At 50.2% G+C, this 22,682-nt stretch overlaps 1 long non-coding RNA gene across 1 annotated transcript in view; it reads right to left on the bottom strand.

The window, feature by feature from the left end:
• Positions 1-251: 251 nt before the first annotated feature.
• The window catches only part of LOC128902736 (uncharacterized), a 34,411-nt gene continuing 11,980 nt past the window's right edge, over positions 252-22,682 (bottom strand). Inside the window, exons 2-3 of the long non-coding RNA XR_008463873.1 lie at positions 389-424; positions 252-311 (exon numbers count right to left, since the gene is read on the bottom strand). This is a non-coding gene — a long non-coding RNA (uncharacterized LOC128902736). The remainder of the gene's footprint in view (positions 312-388; positions 425-22,682) is intronic.

The raw sequence follows: 22,682 nt of genomic DNA, 5'->3' as shown, positions 1-22,682 counted from the left end.
TACCTCAACTTCGCTGAGGGCCGGGACTCTGGAGCCCTGCTCAACAAGAAAAAAAAAAAAAAAAAAGAGTTACCATATATCAAATCGATTCATCCTGGAGGCACTGGGTTTCCTCTTCATCATCTGCAAAAACAAACAAAGGAACCCCAATTTGCACAAAACGGTGCCGTCGGGCACCATCGCATCCGTCAACACTAAGTTGTACTGCAATATCCCCCGCATCATATGCGCCGCACCCTTCTGCTCACCTGCTCCTCGTGGATTCCAGATTCGGACTTTGTGGCACTCTCTGGTTCTGGCACCTAAAACACCTAAGACACACAATATTACTGTTGAGCTTACGGGAAACCACCACCCCCACTCGCTACCTCTCTACTACCCAGCACACCTCCAACGCTCGTCCGGCTCCGGATGCCTGTGGTGCCTGCAAAACCAAAGACAAACACTCCACTGAGCTGCAACATAGTACTTTGCTATTAGACACCAACAGGTCCACAAGCGCCTCACTTGCTGGGACTACTCAGTGGGCGTGCAGCATCGCTCCTCTGACCCTGCGTGTCACGCCAACCAAAGAAACGCATGCTGAGATACCGCCCAAAACCCTACAAATTCCCATCTCCCGCTCCCTCGCCTCGCTCGCCCGTCCTCCCCTGAGGCATGCAACCTGAAGGCTCGCAAAGCGCCTGTAAAACCCAACCGACACGGGTTGCTTCAAACTTGAAAGTTGCTCCCTCTGAGGAGGATGTGATACTTCAGCCCACCCGTCGCTGCTGACCTTGACTGACTCATCCCCGTCCCCACATCCCATGTCATTCATTGCTTCAAAACTTCAAATCGGAAAGAACCAATACATACAGTACTCAAAGCCCCATCTTCTCTCTAACACCACGTGCTGACCCACCTTCTTACGTTGCTCCCCTATCCTACGCTGCCCTGCCAAGCTTGTCCTGTTGCATCTGCAAGAATGACATTAGAGAAACCACGTTGAGGCAGAGCAATAGAGTCATAACAACAGAAACTCCTGCACCTTTTTACAAATACCATTTAAGGTCCAAATACAACCGTACACAAAGAAAATAACAAAAAAAAACCACACCAAAACCAGCCATACCCTCTTCCACAGGAACTCTTCTTCACTACTGCTGTATTGCCTTTCCAACATGCCTGTGCTCTTCCCAAACAACAAAAATGCAAGAGCTGTCCACACCACCTCCTGATGGCTACCCTGAGATGACTCTAACACCTTTGCCCCGATCTACAGAGATTCATGTACCACGTGGAGACTCTCCACACGACTCCGCCCACCCTGGACACTACGCACCCGGGCAGGGCAGCCCCGAGCCAAACACTCACGGTTGCAGACAGACGCTACACAGAACGCTACGAACGACGCGCCTCAAAGACGACAGAAAACTCTCAGCAAGAAAGATGACAACGGGACCAAAGTCACCGTCGTGCAAGAAAATCTGGGGGATTGTGATGATGTCGATGTGAAGACGCTCTACGGAACCCCCTGAAACAAGCTGTAGAACATGATGGTACGTAATAAGAATGGACTGTTGAGCCCACTAAGATGGGCGTGCAGGAAGCCTGCCTTCAAGACCTAAGAACGTAACGATGCAGGGAAGAAATCCCAGTCGTGGAAGTGGGCCGTCTGGAAACTTCTGAGACAAGACCGATGCACGCTTTAAGATGCTGACGCAAGAAGAGCGGCAGCCGAATGGTGCTACGCCCACAGGCCCGAGCGTTCGAGACCCTAAGGATGATGCCTGGGGCCCCACATTGTGCTCCTGGAGCTCAAAGATGACCTCGACACCCAAGAAAGGGCTAAGATACACAACACAGACCACATGAACAACATGACAACACGCACAGGCTGGAACTGCCCTGCCTGGGACGCGCTAGCGTCACACTGAACAGTAAGCAACATTCTTTGCCTTCCCAAATATGACTGTGCCCCGGGACAGCCCTCGCCACTACGCTAACATCAAAGACACCATTTTGCAAAAGTCCACCTCAGCCTCTCTCCATCGCCTGACTGTCAACTTAGCTTTTGGAGGGCCAGGCATCTGGATCCTTCTTCAATGCGGTCTGCAAAAACCAGCCACCCGATACATTTCCACAGTCACCAGGTCCCTCCTCTTCCCTCTGCAAAAGGAAAAGAAAAAATAATCCCAGAGGCAGCCACAGCACCAGCAATAAGCATCCTGAGAGGAGATGCCAACCTCTTCCACGACACCGTCAGCCTCACAAACACCGTGGCATTCTGCTTGCCCGCTCCGCGCCTATTCCGGAGTCGGAGACTGTGGTGATAGTTATTCACAGCACCTAAGAGACCAAGAAACACAACATTACCACTTCGCTTCTGCCAAACCGCCACACCATCAACTCCTATCTTCTGTCTTCCCACGGACTCCGGGCTCTGCTGCAGACCCAGAGAGTCAGCAAAGCCCTGACCCGACCTACACCGGGGGCCTGCTGCAAGCCGCAAAGGCTCCAGGGACACGGCGGTACCCTGCACAATGCGGGGGCAATTGAACAGGTGCCCCACAGCCTGAAAGAGGTTATACCTTATGGCCCTGCTGCTTTCCTGTGAAATGTGAAAACTCCATCTACGGCTGCAGACAAGATGCTCACCTGGTCCCTGCGTAGTAATCTCATCTGCCCAATTTAGAAAAATTCTATCGGTGTCTTACCCGGGATATGGCAAAGCCGGTGGAAAAAAAAAAACCTCCCCAAGAAAGGTCCATCTTCAATGCACTCAGGGATTCCACGACAATACGCCGTGCCTGGAAAAGAGAAAACTATACCCTTAAACCATCTCGCTGCCCCTGAAACACTCACTACAACGTGACTGTCCTGAAAAACCACAAGGAAGAGAAGCAGCATACGAGACCGCTCTCTACTCTACATGCTGCCAGACCTCACCTGGTCCTCAAGGTCTTACCACCTCCAGCTTCCTACCTGCTATTCTCTAAGTGGGATAACATCGCCCCAGGAGCTGAGCCACCTCCAAAGCTGCAATCGACTGAAGGACCGGCGAAGCTCCGACCCTGGAGACGCCCGGCAGCAGAATGAGGTGCCCCAGCAGAGGCTGTGGGTTATATACCCCGGGCCCCGCCCACCGCCCTTCCCACCAGCACCTGGGAAAGGGGCCCGGCTGACCTCCAGAAGCCATAGAGCCTGCCAGAGAAGCGGCCTTTCCTCACAGGCCTGAAAAGTACAGCATGCAAAACACCAAAACGGAGAAAGCGACCCTTAGAGGAAATGACAACACGTCCTCTTTTATTACAGCTACATCAATTGCGTCAGCAAGAGGGCCCGGTAGGTACGTAAACTTAAACAAACTTTTGCAGGGCGTAGACAGAAAGAGAAAGACATCATCCTAACCTCCATAGGCAAGTAGATCATTAGGCCCGATAACCACGTTTTTAAAAGAAAACACCATGTCTTCCGATCCCTTGTAAAAGAAAACCCACAATGTTAGCGCGGCCACACGTCACTTCTATCGAGACCCCGCGTATTACCCGACTTCTGCCAGAACTACGTTCTGGCTAGGACAGACGGACAGAGTGCAAGCAGAGGCTCGTGCGCCACCTGTAATACAGCAGCTGAGAAAGAGCCGATGCTCTAGGCTGCCGCTCTCCTCAGCCGAGTCCGCTCCGGCGCCCTAACCGTCGTTGCTGTCGCAGTTTATGCTGGGCATTAAACCAAGTGACAGATGCTCTCTGTTAACTTCTCTCCTGAGGAAGGAAAGAACGTGAGGGAGACTTAGGAACTGAAAGAGAAACTGAACTCTTTCATCATGAACCATAAACAGAAAAGTAATACCCAGGAGAGACAACAATAACAGGAAAAAAATAAAATATACATACAAGCCAGTATCAGGCTCCCAGGATGACCATCGCTTCACCGGCAGGCACGGGCAAAGTCCGAGACTGGACACGGCAATGGATTGGAACCGGATTCTGGATCTGGTTGCATAAATGCATGGATCAGGATCAAACCCTGTTGGACGGAGGAGTCCTCGGACACCAGCCGCTGAAGCAAAGGTACCGACCCCTTCGATCCCTCCGCTTTTATACTGAGCGTGATGACGATGGGATGCGATACCCCATCAGTCAGGTTCGGGTCACCGGTCCTGTCTACTCTTCACGATGGGTGCGACCCCTCTATGCTTTTCCGCTTCCGACCCTCCAACAGGGCATATATAAAAGTGAGCTGAGCTACACTGTTACAGCAATAAGTATAAGCAAGAGCCTCTCCGCATGGCATCCCTTCGCATTAAGTGTAAATACGAGGTCTTGGCGCTCTGAAGGCAGATACTACCTGAAAAATACATCATTATCTTCAGACAGTTCAGTTTGTTGGAAGAGACTTACCTGAAGAGTAAAATGACTGAAAACAACACTGGTTCTATTGTACCTCAGACCTGCACATGGCTACGTAACCTCATATGCACATTAAAAAAAAAGAAGTGGCCAAATGTATTCATGGAGCCACCGGTCACATCTTCCCTTTATTACCTCGTGCCGAGCCACCTTTGTACCGCACTCCTGTCGGCTCCCCTGCATCGCCCTGTCCATCTCATCTCTCTGCATCAGAAAAAACACACCAATATCAAACATTACCCTAATGCGGCGCAGTACCTTAATTCCAAAGGTCTTGTTTCTACTTAGGAACCCTGTTCACCTAAGTCCAACTAAATTCACCTAAGTCCAACTGCCATCCAAAAAAAAAAAGTAAGCCCAGAAAATTAAACCCCACAGAAAGCAGCCTTACCATCTTTGAGATACTGTCTCCTTCACTAACCGTGAACACCCTCTCTGAATTAGCTCCGCTTATGCCAGCGCCCGCTAATGAAACACCCGTCCACACAGCCTCCTGAGACCTAATCGATTTGAAACGACTACGCAAACTTTGCCTGGGTCTAGGCAGATCCTCATATTCACTACAGACTCTCATAGTGATTCTGACTACCCTGGACACTACGCACCCGGGCAGGGCAGCCCCAAGCCAAACACACACAGTCGTAGACCAACACTATGAAGACCACCATGAAAGACACGCCTGAAAAGATGAGAGAAAACTCTCAGCAAGAAGAATGACGCCGGGACCAAAGTCACCATCGGGCAAGAAGACCTGCCGGACTGCAGTGGCGATGATGTGAAGAGGCTCTTCAGAACCCCCTGAAATAAAATATAGGACTTCACGGTCCCTGATGAGAAGGGATTGTCGAGCCCGACAAGATGTATGCGCAGGAAGCCTGGCTTCAAGACCTAAGAACATAACGATGCAGGGAAGAAATCCCAGTCACGGAAGTGGGTCGTCCAGAAACTTCCGAGACACAAGACCGATGCATTCTTTAAGATGCTAACACAAGAAGAGCAGCAGCCGAGTAGTGCTATGCCCACAGATCCGAGCATTCGAGACCCTAAGGATGATGCTCGAGTCCTCACACCACGGTCGTTGAGCTTAAAGATGACCTCGAGACCCAAGAAAGGGCTAAGATGCAGAATACGGACCACACAAATGACACGACAACACACACAGGCTGGAACTGTCCTGCCCGGGACGCGCTAGCGTCACACTGAACAGTAAGCCACATCCTTTACCTTCCCAAATATGACTGTGCCCCGGGACAGCCATCCTCACTACGCTAACGTCAAAGACCCCATTTTGCAATTGTCCACCTCGGCCCCTCTCCGGCGCCTGACTCTCTACTTAACTTTTGGATGCCCGGGCAGCGTCCAAATCCTTCCTCGATGCAGTCCACAAAAACCAGCCATCCGATACATTCCTGCGGTCACCAGCTTCCTCCTCTCCCTCTCCAAAAGGAAAAAAAAAAAAAAAAATCCCACAACAGCAGCCACAACACAAGCAGTAAGCATCCTGAGAGAAGACGCCTCCTCCACAAGACCGTCAGCCTCCTGAAAGCCGTACCCTGCACGCTGTGGGGGAAGGCGACAAGCGGTCCTACACCCTGAAAGACATTATACCTTACATTCCTCTTCCTTTCCTGAGAAATGCGAAAACTCCATCTACAGCTGCAGACAAGATGCTCACCCAGTCCCTGCAAAGTGATCTCATCATCTGCCTGATTAAGACAAGTGCTATCGTTATCTTACCTGGGACGCAGCAAAACCCGTGGAAAAAAGAAACCAAATAAAATTCCATCTTCAATACGGTCAGGGCTTCCAGGAAAACACGCCGCACCTGGAATAAAGAAAACCATACCGTTAAACCATCCCGCCACCTCTGAACGCTCACTACAACGTGACTGACCTGAAAAACCACAAGGAAGAGAAGCAGCATACGAGACCGCTCTCTACTCTACATGCTGCCAGACCTCACCTGGTCCTCAAGGTCTTACCACCTCCAGCTTCTTACCTGCGATTCTCTAAGTGGGATAACATCTCCGCCCCAGGAGCTGAGCCAGCTCCAAAGCTGCAATCGACTGAAGGACCGGCGGAGCTGCGACCCTGGAGACGCCTGGTGGCGGAATGAGCTGCCCCAGCAGAGGCCCTGGTTCCTGCACCCCGGGCCCCGCCCACTGCCCTTCCCACCAGCACCTGGGAAAGGGGCCAGCCGACCAGCAGAAGGCATAAAGTCTGCCAGAGGCGCGGCTGCGCCTTTTCTCACATGCTTGAAGATTACAGCGTGCAAAACGACAAAACGGAGAAAGCAACCCTTACGGGAAATGACAATACATGCTTTTTTACTACAGCTACGTCACTTGTGTCAGCAACGGGACCCGGTAGAGAAGTAAACTTAAACTTTTGCAGGGTGTAGATAGAAAGAGATACATGTCACACTAGCCTACAGAGGAAAGTAGATCATTAAACGCAATAACAATATTTTTATCAAGACTCAACGTGCTTTAGCTTCCTTGTAAAAGAAAACCCACAATGGGTCATACAGCACTTCTAGCGAGACCACGCATATTACCCGACTTCTGCCAGAACTGTGTTCTGGCTAGGACCGACGGACAGAGTGCAAGCAGAGGCTCGTGCGCCGCTTGTAATACAGCGGCTGAGAAAGAGCCGATGCTCTAGGCTGCCGCTCTCCTCGGCCGAGTCCGCTCCTGCGCCCTAACCGTCGTTGCTGTCGCAGTTTAGGCCGGGCATTAAAACAAGCGACAGATGCTCCCTTTTAACTTTTTTCCGCACGGGAGAAAAGAATGAGAGGGATTTATCAATTGAAAAAGAAAGTGTACTGTAATGAAATGTTAACAGAAAAATAATACCAACAAAAGACAACAGTAACAAGAAAACAAGGAAATATGTATAATATATACACAACACAGTATCAAGCTCCCAGGATGACCATCGCTTCACTGGCAGGCATGGGGAAAGTCCGAGACTGGAGTCAGCAACAGATGGAAACTGGAGGCCAGATTGGTTGCACAAACGCATGAATTGGGATGAAAGGATGACAAACGGACAGAGGAGTCCTCAGACGCTGGATGTTGAAGGAAAGGTACCGACCCCTTTGATCCCTCAAGCTTTTATACTGAGCGCGATGAGGATGGGATGGAATACCCCGTCAGTCGGATTCGGGTCACCGCTCCTGACCGCTCTTCACTGCGGGTGTGACCCCTCTACGCTTTTCCGCTTCCGACCCTCCAACATGGCTCACACAGTTACCTGACACAGGTTGTTACAGCAATAAGTATAACCAAGAACCTCTCCGCATAGCATCCCTTGGCATTAAGTGTAAATATATGCTCTTAGCACTCCGGAAGCCGATAGGACCTGAAAAATACGTCACTATCTTCAGAGAGTTCGGTTAGTTAGAAGAGACTTACCCGAACAGTAAAATTACTGAAAGGATAATTGGCTCTGTTGTACCTCAGACCAGCACATTCGCACATGGCTACGCAACCTCACATTCACATGAAAAAAAAAAAAAAGTACCCAGTTGTATTCATAGAGGTGCCAGTGACATCTTCCCTCTAATACCACAAGCCGAGCCACCTCCGTACAGCGCTCCTCTCTGCTCTACTGCATCACCCTGCACATCTTGTCTCTCCACATCTACAAAGAGATAAAAAATCAGTCAAACATTACGCTGATGCAGATCGATAGCTTAATTCCAAAGGTCTTGTTTCTACTTCAGAACACTGTTCAATTAGATCCAACTACAGCCTGCCACCAAAACAAAAAAAGAAGTAAGCCCACAAACATTACACCCCACACAAAGCAGCCTGAACATCTTTGAGATATTATCTCCTTTGCTAACCATGAACAGCCTCTCTGACTGAGCTCTGCTTACGCCAACACCCACTAATGAAAAACCCACGCACCCAACCTACTGAGAGCACGTCGATTCTAGATGACTACCCAACCTTTGCCTCAGTCTCGACAGATCCACATATTAACTATAGACTCTCATCACTATTCTGCCTGCCCTGGACTCTGCACACCCGGGCAGGGGGGCTCCGAGCCAGACAGACAGACACACACACACACAATCACAGACCAAGACTACACAGAACGCTAAAAACAACGCGCCTCAAGGCTGAGAGAAAACTCTCAGCAAGAAGGATGACACCCGGACGGAAGTCACCGTCGGGCAAGAAGACCTGGAGACGGTGGTGGTGATGTGAAGAGGCTCTATGGAAGCCCCTGAAACAAAGCGTAGAACTTCATCACCGGTGATAAGGAGGGACTGTCAAGACTGATAAGATATACGCGCAGGAAGACTGGCTTCAAGACCTAAGAACGTAATGACATAGGGAAGAAGTCCCAGTCATGGAAGTGGGCCGTCCAGAAGCTTCCGAGACGCAAGAACGATGCATGCTTTAAGATTCTAACGCAAGACGACCGGCAGCCGAATGGTGCTATGCCCATGGGTGCAGGTGTTCGAGACCCTAGGGATGGCGCCTGAGGCGCCATGCCGTGCTCCTGGAGCTTAAAGACGACCTCGAGACCCGAGAAAGGTCTAAGACACAGAACACGGACCACACAAATGACACATCAACAGACACAGGCTAGAACCTCCCTGCCCGGGAATGCCAAACAGTAAGCCGCGTCCCTTACATGCCTAAAGGAGACTGCGCTCCCGGACAAACCTCTCCCCTATGCCAACTTCAAAAACACATTTTTTCAATTCTCAACCTCGTCCCCTCTAGGGTGCCAGTCTCTCAACTTAGCTTGTGGAGGGCCAGGGGTCCAAATCCATCCTTGAGGCAGTCCACAGAAAACAGACATCCAATACGTTCCTGTGGTCACCAGGTTCCTCCTGTGCCTCTGCAAAAGAAAAAGAAAAACCATAATCCTCAAAGCAGCCACAGTACCAGCAATAAGCACCCTGAGAGGAGATGCTAACCTCCTCCACAACACCCTCAGCCTCATGAATGCCAAGGCATTCTGCTTGCCTGCTCATTGTCGACTCTGGAGCCAGTGCTACACAGTGATTCACAGCACCTAAGATACCAAGAAACACAACATTAGCACTGCGCTTCTGCCAAAACACCAGTCCCGTGCCCCAGCTCGATGATATCCAGCTCGCCTCAAATGCTAGAAACTAGAACAGACCAGGCTCCGTCGACACCCAAACCCAACTGCAGAACCTGTCCGAGAAAAAATCGTGAACCCGCATCCCTTTTCCTAACCATCCCCCAGTGCCAAAACTTGAGAAAGCCTCTCTCTTATCCCTGAGCTGTCAGGGAAGGAGCCCCACTTATTCCCCACAGCTCCCGCGCTCTATTTGCTGGCCCGAACCCCCGGCATCAGACGCTCCTCAGGAGCTGCTCTTCCCAGCCCCTCCCTTAATTCTGCCATTATCTCCTATCTTCTGTCTTCCCACGGACTCCAGGCTCTGCTACAGACCCACAGAGTCAGCGAAGCCCTGATCCAACCTACACCAGGAGCCTGCCGCAAGCCACAAAGGCTCCAGGCACACTGCGGAACACTGCGCACTGTGGGGGAAGGCAGTGAGCTGCCCCACACCCTGAAAGACATTATACCTTACATCCCTGCTGCTTTCTTGAGACGAGATGCTCACCCAGTCCCTGCAAAGTAATCTCATGATCTGCCCAATTGAGACAAATGTTACCAGCATCTTACCTGGGATACAGCAAAACCAGTGAAAAAAAAAAAAAAACACCAAGGAAGTTCCATCTTCAATACAGACAGGGATTCCAGAAAAATAGCCGTGCCTGAAGAGAGAAAACCATACCTTTAAACCATCTCACCACCCCGAAATGCTCATTACAACATGACTCACCTGAAAAACCACAAGGATGAAAAGTATCATACAAGGCCGCTCTCTACTGTATGTGCTGCCAGACCTCACCTGGTCCTCAAGGTCTTACCACCTCCAGCTTCTTACCTGTGATTCTCCAAACGGGATAACATCTCCACCCAAGGAGCTGAGCGGCCTCCAAAGCTGCAGTCGACTGAAGGACCGGTGGAGCTCCGACCCTGGAGACGCCTGGCAGCAGAATGAGCTGCCCCAGCAGAGACTGTGGGTAATATACCCCGGGCCCTGCCCACCATCCCCTGGTAAAGGGGCCAGGCTGACCTCCACAAGGCATAGAGTCTGCCAGAGGAGCGGCTGCTCCTTTCCTCAACAGGCCTGAAAATTACAGTGTGCAAAACACCAACTCAGAGAAAGCGACCCTTAGAGGAAATGACAATACGTGCTCTTTTATTACAACTACATCACTTGTGTAAGAAACAGGGCCCGGTAGGTAAGTAAACTTAAACTTTTGCAGGGCATAGGCAGAAGGAGAAAGACGTCATCCTAGCCTATGCAGGCAAGTAGATCATTAGGCCCGATACCCATGTTTTTAATCAAGACACAATGTCCTTTTGTTTCCTTCAAAAAGAAAACCCAAAATACTGGGGGGGCGGGGGGAGCCACGATATGTCACTTCTAGCCAGACCCCGCGTATTACCTGACTTCTGCCAGAATTATGTTCTGGATAGGAATGACAGACAAAGCGCAAGCAGAGGCTTGTGCGCTGCCTGTAATGCGGCGGCTGAGAAAGAACCGACCCTTCCGACTGCCGCTTTCCTCATCCGAGTCCGCTCCGGTGCCCTATCTGTCATTGCTGTCATGGATTACGCTGTGCATTAAACCAAGTGACAGATGCACTCTTTTAACTTCTCTCCTGAGGGAGACTTAGGAACTGAAAAAGAAACTGAACTCTAATGAAATATAAACAGAACAGTAATACCAAGGAAACAACAATAACAGTAAAACAGTAGCACAGAGAAAATATGTACCCACAACCCGGTATGGAGCTCCCAGGATAACCATCGCTTCGCTGGCAGGCACAGGGAAAGTCCAGGACCGAACCTCAAAACTTATGGGAACCAGATTCCAGATCTGGTTGCATAAATGCACGATCGGGATCAAAGGATGCCAAACAGACAGAGTCCTCGTATGCCGGCCATCGAAGGAAAGGTACCGACCCCTTTGGTCCCTCTGCTTTTATACTGACCGTGATGACGATGGGATGCAATACCGTGTTGGTCAGATTCGGATCACCGATCCCGTCCGCTCTTCACTGTGGGTGCCGCCCCTCTACGCTTTTCTGCTTCCGATGGGGCATATGTAAAAGTCAGCTGAGCGGCGCTGTTATAGCAATAAGTATAAGCAAGAGCCTCTCTGCATGGTATGCCTTCACATTAAGTGTAAATGTAAGGTCTTGGTGCTCTGGAAGTGGACACTACCTGAAAAACATGTCATTATTTTCAGACAGTTCAGTTAGTTGGAAGAGACTTACCTGAAAAGTAAAATGACTGAAAACAACACTGGTTCTGTTGAACCTCAGTCCAGCACATTAGCACATGACTACGCAACCTCACATTCACATGAAAAAAAGAAGTACCCAATTGTATCCATGGAGCCGCCGGTCACATCTTCCCTTTATTACCTTGTGCTGAGCCACCTTTGTACGGCGCTCCTCTCGGTTCCCCTGCATCGCCCTGCCCATCTCATCTCTCTGCATCTGGAAAAAAGCAACACACCGATATCAAACATTACCCTAATGTGGAGCAGTAGCTTAATTCCAAAGGTCTGGTTACTACTTCAGAACACTGTTCAACTAGGTCCAACTACAGCTTGTCATCAAAAAAAAGCCAGCCCACAGACATCACACCCCACACAAAGCAGTCTTACCATCTTCGAGAAATTATCTCTTCGCTAACTGTTAACAGCCTCTCCATCTTTGCCCTGCTTATGCCAACACCCACTAATGAAACACCCACACACCCAACCTACTGAGAGCTAATCAATTCCAGGCGACTACCCAATCTTTACCTCAGTCTCGACAGATCCACATATTAACTATAGATTCTCATCACTATTCTGCCTGCCCTGGACTCTGCACACCCGGGCAGGGGGCTCCGAGCCAGACACACACACAATCACAGACTGACACTACACAGAACGCTAAAAACAACGCGCCTCAAGGATGAGAGAAGACTCTCAGCGAGAAGTATGACACTGGGACTGAAGTCACCGTCAGGAAAGAAGACCTAGAGACTGTGGTGGTGATGTGAAGAGGCTCTATGGAAGCCCCTGAAACAAAATGTAGAACATCATCATCTGTGATAAGAAGGGACCGTCAAGACTGGTAAGATGTACGTGCAGGAATCCTGCCTTCAAGACCTAAGAACATAACAACGTAGGGAAGAAGACCCAGTCACAGAAGTGGGCCACCCAGAAACTTCCAAGAAGCAGGAACGATGCAAGCTTTAAGCTCGTAATGCAAGAAGGCCAGCAGCCGAATGGTGCTGTGCCCATGGGTTCAGGTGCTCGAGACCCTAGGGAGGGCGCCTGAGGCGCCATGCCGTGCTCCTGGAGCTTAAAGACGACCTTGATACCCGAGAAAGGTCTAAGACACAGAACACAGACCACACAAATTACACAACAACACCCACAGGCTGGTACCGCCCTGCCCAGGACGCACTAGCGTGATGCCAAACAGTAATCCGCATCCCCTACGTGCCTAAAGGAGACTGCGCTCCCGGACAAAGCTCTCCCCTATGCCAACGTCAAAGGCACCTTTCTGCAATTCTCAACCTCGTCCCCTCTCGGGAGCCAATCTCTCAACTTAGCTTGTGGAGGGCCAGGGGTCCAAATCCATCCTTGAGGCTGTCCACAAAAGACAGCCATCCAATCCATTCCTGCGGTCACCAGCTTCCTCCTCTTCCCTCTGCAAAAGGAAAAGAAATATTATCCCAAAAGCAGCCACAGCACCAGCCATAAGCCTCCTCAGAGGAGATACCAACCTCTCCCACAACACCCTCAGCCTCATGAACGCTGAGAAATTCTGCTCACCCGCTCAGTGCCAATTCCAGAGTCCGAGGGTATGGTGAGTTATTCAGTGCACCTAAGAGACCAAGAAACACGACATTAGCACTGCACTTTGCCAAACCACCAGTCCCGTGCTCCTCCTCGATACTATCCGGCTCGCCTCAAATGCCAGAGCCTAGAACAGACCAGGCTCCGTCGACACCCAAACCCATCTGCAAAACCTGTCCGAGAAAGACTCGTGAACTCGCCTCCCTTTCCTAGCCCTCCCCCAGTGCCAAAACTTGAGAAACCCCTCCTCTTCTCCCTGAGCCATCAGGGAAGGAGCGCCGCTTCTTCCCCACAGCTCCCACCCTCTATTTGCCAGCCCAACCCCCCGGCGTCGGCTGCTCCTCGGAAGCTGCTCTTCCGAGCCCCGCCTTCGCCAGGCACCTCCTATCTCCCATCTTCCCACAGACTCTGGGCCCTGCTAAAGACACACAGAGTCAGCAAAGTCCTGACCCGACCTACACCGGGGGCCTGCCGCCAGCCGCAAAGGCTCCAGGCACGCGGCGGCACTCTGCGCACCGTGGGGGAAGGCGATGAGCCGTCCCGTACCCTGAAAGACGTTATACCTTACGTCCCTGCTGCTTTCTTGAGAAATGCAAAAACTCCGCCTAAGACTGCAGACAAGATGCACACCCAAGCCCTGTGAAAGAATCTCATCATCTGCCTGATTAAGACAAGTGCTATCGTTATCTTACCTGGGACACAGCAAAACCAGTGAAAAAAAGAAACCAAATAAAATTCCATTATCAATACAGACAGGGATTACAGGAAAACACACCGCACCTGGAATAAAGAAAACCATACTGTTAAACCATCCCGCCGCCTCTGAACGCTCACTACAACGTGACTGACCTGAAAACCTACAAGGAAGAGAAGCTGCATACAAGACCGCTCTCTACTCTACACGCTGCCAGACCTCACCCGGTCCTCAAGGTCTTACCACCTCCAACTTTATACCTCCGATTCTCTAAGTGGGAGAACATCTCCTTCCCAGTAGACGAGCCGCCTCCAAAGCTGCAATCGACTGAAGGACCGGCATAGCTCTGACCGTGGAGAAGCCCGGCGACGGAATGAGCTTCCCCAGCAGAGGCCCTGGTTCCTGTACCCCGGGCCCAGCCCACCCCCCTTCCCACCACTGCCGCGGAAAGGGGCCGGGCCCACCACCAGAAGGCATAAAGTCTGCCAGAGGAGCGGCTGCTCCTTTTCTCACGTGCTTGAAGATTACAGCGTGCAAAACGACAAAACGGAGAAAGCAGCCCTTACAGGAAGTAGCAATAAGTGCTGTTTTACTACAGCTACATCACTTGTGTCAGCAACGGGACCCGGTAGAGAAGTAAACTTAATTAAACTTTTGCAGGGCGTAGACAGAAAGAGATACATGTCACGCTAACCTACAGAGGAAAGTAGATCATTAAACGCAATAACAATATTTTTATCAAGACTCAACGTGCTTTAGCTTCCTTGTAAAAGAAACCCCACAATGGGTCATACAGCACTTCTAGCGAGACCACGCATATTACCCGACTTCTGCCAGAACTGTATTCTGGATAGGACCGACAGTCAGAGCGCAAGCAGAGGCTTGTACGCTGCCTGTAATACAGCGTCTGAGAAAGAACCGACGCTTTGGGCTGCCGCTCTCCTCGCCCGAGTCCGCTCGGGTGCCCTACCTGTCATCGCTGTCCCAGGTTAGGCTGGGCATTAAAACAAGCGACCGATGCTCCCTCTTAACTTCTCTCCCGAGGGAGAAAAGAATGAGAGGGATTTATCGATTGAAAAAGAAAGTGTACTGTAATGAAATATTAACAGAAAAATAATACCAACAAAAGACAACAGTAACAAGACAATGAGGAAATATATACAATATATACACACAACACGGTATCAAGCTCCCACGGTGACCATCACTTCACTGGCAGGCATGGGGAAAGTCCGAGACTGGAGTCAGCAACAGATGGAAACTGGAGTGCGGGTCTGGTGGCGCAAACGCATGAATTGGGATGAAAGGATGACAAACGGACAGAGGAGTCCTCAGACGCTGGATGTTGAAGGAAAGGTACCGACCCCTTTGATCCCTCAAGCTTTAATACTGAGCGCGATAAGGATGGGATGGAATACCCCGTCACTCGGATTCGGTCACCGGTCCTGTCTGCTCCTCACCGTGGGTGCAACCCCTCTACGCTTTTCCGCTTCCGACCCTCCAACATTGCGCGCACAGTTACCTGACACAGGTTGTTACAGCAATAAGTATAACCAAGAACCTCTCCGCATAGCATCCCTTGGCATTAAGTGTAAATATATGCTCTTAGCACTCCGGAAGCCGATAGGACCTGAAAAATACGTCACTATCTTCAGAGAGTTCGGTTAGTTAGAAGAGACTTACCCGAACAGTAAAATTACTGAAAGGATAATTGGCTCTGTTGTACCTCAGACCAGCACATTCGCACATGGCTACGCAACCTCACATTCACATGAAAAAAAAAAAAAAGTACCCAGTTGTATTCATAGAGGTGCCAGTGACATCTTCCCTCTAATACCACAAGCCGAGCCACCTCCGTACAGCGCTCCTCTCTGCTCTACTGCATCACCCTGCACATCTTGTCTCTCCACATCTACAAAGAGATAAAAAATCAGTCAAACATTACGCTGATGCAGATCGATAGCTTAATTCCAAAGGTCTTGTTTCTACTTCAGAACACTGTTCAATTAGATCCAACTACAGCCTGCCACCAAAACAAAAAAAGAAGTAAGCCCACAAACATTACACCCCACACAAAGCAGCCTGAACATCTTTGAGATATTATCTCCTTTGCTAACCATGAACAGCCTCTCTGACTGAGCTCTGCTTACGCCAACACCCACTAATGAAAAACCCACGCACCCAACCTACTGAGAGCACGTCGATTCTAGATGACTACCCAACCTTTGCCTCAGTCTCGACAGATCCACATATTAACTATAGACTCTCATCACTATTCTGCCTGCCCTGGACTCTGCACACCCGGGCAGGGGGGCTCCGAGCCAGACAGACACACACACACACACACAATCACAGACCAAGACTACACAGAACGCTAAAAACAACGCGCCTCAAGGCTGAGAGAAAACTCTCAGCAAGAAGGATGACACCCGGACGGAAGTCACCGTCGGGCAAGAAGACCTGGAGACGGTGGTGGTGATGTGAAGAGGCTCTATGGAAGCCCCTGAAACAAAGCGTAGAACTTCATCACCGGTGATAAGGAGGGACTGTCAAGACTGATAAGATATACGCGCAGGAAGACTGGCTTCAAGACCTAAGAACGTAATGACATAGGGAAGAAGTCCCAGTCATGGAAGTGGGCCGTCCAGAAGCTTCCGAGACGCAAGAACAATGCATGCTTTAAGATTCTAACGCAAGACGACCGGCAGCCGAATGGTGCTATGCCCATGGGTGCAGGTGTTCGAGACCCTAGGGATGGCGCCTGAGGCGCCATGCCGTGCTCCTGGAGCTTAAAGATGACCTCGAGACCCGAGAAAGGTCTAAGACACAGAACACGGACCACACGAAAGACACGACAAGACACACAGGCTGGAACCTCCCTGCCCGGGAATGCCAAACAGTAAGCCGCGTCCCTTACATGCCTAAAGGAGACTGCGCTCCCGGACAAACCTCTCCCCTATGCCAACTTCAAAAACACATTTTTTCAATTCTCAACCTCGTCCCCTCTAGGGTGCCAGTCTCTCAACTTAGCTTGTGGAGGGCCAGGGGTCCAAATCCATCCTTGAGGCAGTCCACAGAAAACAGCCATCCGATCTATTGTTGTGGTCATCAGCTTCCTCCTCTTCCTCTGCAAAAGGAAAAGAGTCATCCTAAAAGCAGCCGCAGCACTAGCAATAAGCATCCTCAGAGGAGATACCAACCTCTCCCACAACACCCTCAGCCTCACCAACACCGTGGCGTTCCGCTTGCCTGCTCCGTGATGATTCCAGAGTTGCAGGCTGCTGTGACAGTTATTCACGGCACCTAAGAGACCAAGAAGCACAACATTAGCACTGCACTTCTGCCAAACCACCAGTCCCGTGCTCCTCCTCGATACTATTCGGCTCGCCTCAAATGCCAGAGCCTAGAACAGACCAGGCTCTGTCGACACCCAAACCCAACTGCAAAACCTGTCCGAGAAAGACTCGTGAACGCACACCCCTTTCCTAGCCCTCCCCCAGTGCCAAGCCCCTCTCTTCTCCCTGAGCCATCAGGGAAGGAGCCCCACTTCTTCCCCACAGCTCCCACCCTCTATTTGCCAGCCCAACCCCCCGGCGTCGGCTGCTCCTCGGAAGCTGCTCTTCCGAGCCCCGCCTTCGCCAGGCACCTCCTATCTCCCATCTTCCCACAGACTCTGGGCCCTGCTAAAGACACACAGAGTCAGCAAAGTCCTGACCCGACCTACACCGGGGGCCTGCCGCCAGCCGCAAAGGCTCCAGGCACGCGGCGGCACTCTGCGCACCGTGGGGGAAGGCGATGAGCCGTCCCGTACCCTGAAAGACGTTATACCTTACGTCCCTGCTGCTTTCTTGAGAAATGCAAAAACTCCGCCTAAGACTGCAGACAAGATGCACACCCAAGCCCTGTGAAAGAATCTCATCATCTGCCTGATTAAGACAAGTGCTATCGTTATCTTACCTGGGATGCAGCAAAACCCGGGGCGGTGGGGGAGGGAGGGGAATCAAACAACGTTCCATCTTCAATACAGTCAGGGCTTCCAGGAAAACACGCCGCACCTGGAATAAAGAAAACCATACTGTTAAACCATCCCGCCACCTCTGAACGCTCACTACAACGTGACTGACCTGAAAAACCACAAGGAAGAGAAGCAGCATACGAGACCGCTCTCTACTCTACATGCTGCCAGACCTCACCTGGTCCTCAAGGTCTTACCACCTCCAGCTTCTTACCTGCTATTCTCTAAGTGGGATAACATCTCCGCCCCAGGAGCTGAGCCAGCTCCAAAGCTGCAATCGACTGAAGGACCGGCGGAGCTGCGACCCTGGAGACGCCTGGTGGCGGAATGAGCTGCCCCAGCAGAGGCTGTGGGTTATATACCCCGGGCCTCGCCCACCGCCCTTCCCACCAGCACCTGGGAAAGGGGCTGGGGCAACAAGGCATAGAGCCTGCCAGAGGAGCAGCTGCTCCTTTCCTCATAGGCCTGAAAAGTACAGCATGCAAAACACCAAAACAGAGAAAGCAGCCCTTACAGGAAGTGACAATACATACTCTTTTATACAGCTACGTCGATTGTGTCAGCAACTGGACCGGGTAGAGAAGTAAACTTATTTAATCTTTTGCAGGGCGTAGACAGAAAGAGAAAGACATCATCCTGACCTAAATAGGCAAGAAGATCATTAAGCACAATAACAATATCTTTAATCAAGGCTCAATGTGCTTTAGTTTCCTTATAAAAAAAACCCCACAACGAGTCATTCAGCATTTCTATCAAGACGACACATATAACCCGACTTGTGCCAGAACTACGTTCTGGATCAGACCGACGGACAGAGCGCAAGCAGAGGCTTGTACGCTGCCTGTAATGCAGCGGCTGAGAAAGAACCGAGGCTTGAGGCCGCCGCTCTCCTCGGCCGAGTCTGCTCCCGTGCCCTGTCTGTCCTTGCTGTTGTGCCTTAGGCCGTGCAGTAAAACAAGTGACACGTGCTCCCTTTTACCTTCTCTACTGATGCAGAGGAGAACAAGACAGCGATACTTAGGGACTGAAAGATAAACTGAACTGTAATGAAATCTTAACAGCAAAATAATACCGAGAAAAAGCAACAGTAACAAGAAACCAATTAAATGTATACTGGACATACACAACCCGATACGGAACTCCCAGGATGACCACTGCTTCACCAGCGGACACGGGGAAAGTCTGGGACCGGACTCGGTGGCAAACTGGAACCGGATTCCAGACCCCGTTGCATAAATGCACGGATCGGGGTCAAAGGACAATGAACAGACAGAGGAGTCCTCAAAGGCCAGACGACAGGTACCAAGCCCTTCGATGCCTCCACTTTTATACTGAGCGTGATGACGATGGAATGCAATACCCCATCGGTCAGGTTCGGGTCACCGGTCCTGTTTTCTCTTCACCGTGGGTGCGATCCCTCTACGCTTTTCTGCCTCCGAAGGGGCATATAGAAAAGTTAGCTGCACTGTTTAGGAATAAGTATAAGCAAGAGCCTCTCTGCACGGCATCCCTTCGCGTTAAGTGTAAATATAGGGTCTTGGCACCTTGAAGGCAGATATTACCTGAAAAATATTTCGTTATTTTAGAGACAGTTCAGTTCGTTGGAAGAGACTTACCTGCAAAGCAAAGTGACTGAAAACAACACTGGTTCTGTTGAACCTCAGTCCAGCACTTCCACATGTGGCTACGTAACCTCACATTCACATGAAAAAAAGTGGCCAAATGTATTCGTGGAGCCGCCGGTCACATCTTCCCTTTAATACCTCAGGCTAAGCCACCTTTGTCCTGCGCTCCCGTCGGCTCCCCTGCGTATCCCTGTCCATCTCATCTCTCTGCACCTGAAGAAAAACCCAATACACCAACATCGAACATTACCCTGATGCAGAGAAGTAGCTTAATTCCAAAGGTCTTCTATCTACTTAGGAACCCTGTTCACATAAGTCCAACTACAGCCTGTCATCCAAAAAAGAGAAACCTGCAAACATTACACCCCACACAAAGCAGGCTTACCGTCTTTGAGATACTGTCCCCTTCGCTAGCCGCAAACACCCTCTCCGACTTGGCTCCACTTATGCCAGCGCCCGCTAATGTAACACTCGTCCACGCAGGCTCTCGAGAGCTAATCGATTAGAGACGACTGAGCAACCTTTGCCTGGATCTAGGCAGATCCTCATATTCACTACAGACTCTCATCGTGATTCTGCCTACCCTGTACGCTACGCGCCCGGGCAGGGCAGCCCCGAGCCAAACGCACACAGACTGACGCTACACAGAACACTATGAACGACGCGCCTCAAAGGATGAGAGAAAACTCTCAGCAAGAAGGATGACGCCGGGACCAAAGTCACCGTCGGGCAAGACAGCCTGCGGCACTGTGCTGGTGACGATGTGAAGAGGCTCCACAGAACCCCCTGAAACGAAGTGTAGAACTTCACAGTTCCTGAGAAGGGACTGTCGAGCCTGACAAGATGGACACACAGGAAACCTAGCTTCAAGACCTAAGAACGTAACGACACAGGGAAGAAGCCCCAGTCGCTAAAGTGGACCGTCCAGAAAGTTCCAAGACGCAAGACCGATGCGCGCCTTAAGCTTCTAATGCAAGAAGAGAGGCAGATGGTTGGTGCTATGCCCACGGGTGCAGGCATTTGACACCATAACGATGGCACCCGATGCACATCCCGTGCTCCTGGAGCTTAAAGATGATCTCGAGACCCAAGAAAAGGTCTAGGATGCAAAACATAGACAACACAATCGACATGGCAACACACACAGGCTGGAACTGCCCTGCCCGGGATGTCTTAATGTAACACTGGACAGTAAGGTACATCCTTGACCTGCCCAAAGGAGACTGTGCCCCGGGACAGCCCTCCCTGCTATGCTAACGTCAAAGACCCCATTACACAATTGTCAGCCTCCGCCCCTCTCCGGTGCTGGTCTCTCAACTTAGCTTTTGGAGGGCTAGCATCTGATTCCATCCTTGACGTAGTCCACAAAACACAACCTGGGTCACGGGCATACTTCTCTTCCTCTGCAAAAGGAAAAGAAAAAGTCATTGCAAAAACAGCCACAACACCAGCAATAAGCGTCCTGAGAGGAAATGACGACCTCCTCCACAAAACCCCTCGAGCCTCCTGAACGCTGGTGCGGTCCGATTGCTTTCTCCGCACCGATTCCAGAGTCGGATGCTGCAATGACAGTTATTCACGGCACCTAAGACACCAAGAAACACAACATTAGCACTGCACTTCTGCCAAACCACCAGCCCTGTGCTCTACCTTGATACTATCCGGCTCACCTCAAATGCCAGACCCTAGAACAGACCAGACACCATCGACAACCAAACCGAATGACAAAACTTGTCCAAGAAAAACACATGAACCCGCCTCCCTTTCCTAGCCATCCCCTAATGCCAAAACTTTACAAACTCCCTCCCTTCTCCTGAACCGTCAAGGAAGAAGCCCTATTGCTTCCCCACAACTCCTGCCCCTTATTTTCCAACCGCTCCTCAGGACCTGCTCTTCTGAGCCCTGCCCTGTGTTTGGCAAACATCTCCTGTCTTCTGCCTTCACAGAGACTCCGGGCTCTGCTACAGACCTGGAAAACTAGGAAAACTGTTATGGACCCTACCGGTAACCTCCTGCAAACTGCAAAAGCTTCAGAGCCCCTGTGATACCCTACATGCTCTGGAGGAAAATGGTGAGCCGTCCCTACTGTTATGACCCTGCTGCTTTCTCAAAACAAGTAAACTTGATATATGGATACATACAAGACAGTCACACTAAATCCTGCTCTAATATCTCATAACGCATCCGATTGAGACTAATGAAAGCAACAATATAGCATATATCAAAATTAGAAAGAAGTATAAAATTTTATATTCGATGAAATCAGAAATTACAATAAAACACACCATCTGCCATAAGCAAAAAAAGGACACATACTATTAAACCATGTAAACAAACTAAATGCTCCCTATAAAACTAAAAATACAGGAGCAAAAATAAAAAACCAAACATACAACTCCACTTTCTATAGCAACAACCCTTACATCAAAAAGTCTTACCTCTGATGTCTTACCTATACTACTTTAAACACTAAAACAAGCCTTCCCAAAAAAACCACACAAGATCCAAAACAACACTTAAGAAACTTCTGACCGTGGAAAAAACCAGCAGCAGAATAAGTTCCTGGCCTGAAGCTGTGGCTCATATACCCCGGGCCCCGCCTGCGGCCCTCAGGCCCCGCCCACCATCTTTCCCACAATCCCCTGGGTAAAGGGTGGGGCCAACCCCCAGAAGTATAAAAGCAGCTGAAGGTGCAGTAGGTGTTGTTATTTGCTTTAAGTTTACCAACTACAAAATAGTGAAGAGTGACCCTTGCTAGAAAAACCATTATCTGCTCCTCCTCTGCAACTACATCTATACCATCAATGATGTGTCCAGGTAAGCAATTAAATTATTTTTTTTACGGGATGTAGATAGAAAAAAAATAAATATCAGACTAATCTCTATAGCAAAGTAGTTTATTCAGTGCAACGACAACATTATCATTTCAATTTAGGTACTTAAGCGTCCTTCAAAAAGGAAAAAATACAAACCCAAACACGATATATTATTATGGGGTCATTCCTTATTTCTAGCGAGACTGCGTGCA

Source organism: Rissa tridactyla, chromosome Z, assembly GCF_028500815.1.
Source record: "Rissa tridactyla isolate bRisTri1 chromosome Z, bRisTri1.patW.cur.20221130, whole genome shotgun sequence".
In the NCBI taxonomy this organism is placed as follows: Eukaryota; Metazoa; Chordata; class Aves; order Charadriiformes; family Laridae; genus Rissa; species Rissa tridactyla.
Note: the sequence above shows the minus strand (reverse complement) of the source record. Positions and strands in the feature narration are given on the sequence as shown.